Source organism: Scyliorhinus canicula, chromosome 1 (genome assembly GCF_902713615.1).
Source record: "Scyliorhinus canicula chromosome 1, sScyCan1.1, whole genome shotgun sequence".
NCBI lineage: Eukaryota > Metazoa > Chordata > Chondrichthyes > Carcharhiniformes > Scyliorhinidae > Scyliorhinus > Scyliorhinus canicula.
The window spans coordinates 62,473,774-62,474,391 of record NC_052146.1 but is presented as its reverse complement, the minus strand read 5'-3'; positions in this window follow the sequence as shown (position 1 = coordinate 62,474,391).

The following is a 618-nucleotide window of genomic DNA, read 5'->3' as shown; positions in this document are numbered from 1 at the left end:
TGTTAATTTTTTTTTGGCGGGCTCGCTTTCACCCCGAAGACTAAATTTGGAAAGCTGACGCGCTGGATTGTGATCTTGCGGAGGATCTGCCCTCGCCCCGCTTCCCAATTGGACCAGCCGGGGCTGCAAGTGGCGGTGTTGGAAAGGCGGGGCGGGAGTGGTGTTGAGAGGAGCCGGAGCAGAGGGGGTTGGCTTTTTTCTGTTTTTCATAAGGACATCAGCCAGGCGGGCGGGGTGATTCATCCAGGCAGCATCTGGTGATGGCAAAGGCGTGGTGACTCCAGAAATCGCTGTCCGCTCGCGTTTGTGTTGAATTTAATCTCCATCCGATAAACAGTAACATTCTTTCTTGTTTTCCTCAACAACAATATATATATGCAAGAATCGAAACGTCAACATAACCTTTTTATGTTCAATGGGCTGTAGTAATTCACCAGAAAAGGGATCTGAAAGCTGCGGAGATGTTCAGGACTGCTTCTCCAGGCAGAACAGCGAGGTTCTGCGTCTGATCTCAGCCCCTAGCAGCGGCCAGGAGGAGAGCTCCGAGTCCGGGAGGACACAGCCGGGGAGCAGCATAATCCCAAGACTTTTATCTTTTCAACCCGAGATGGAGTTACC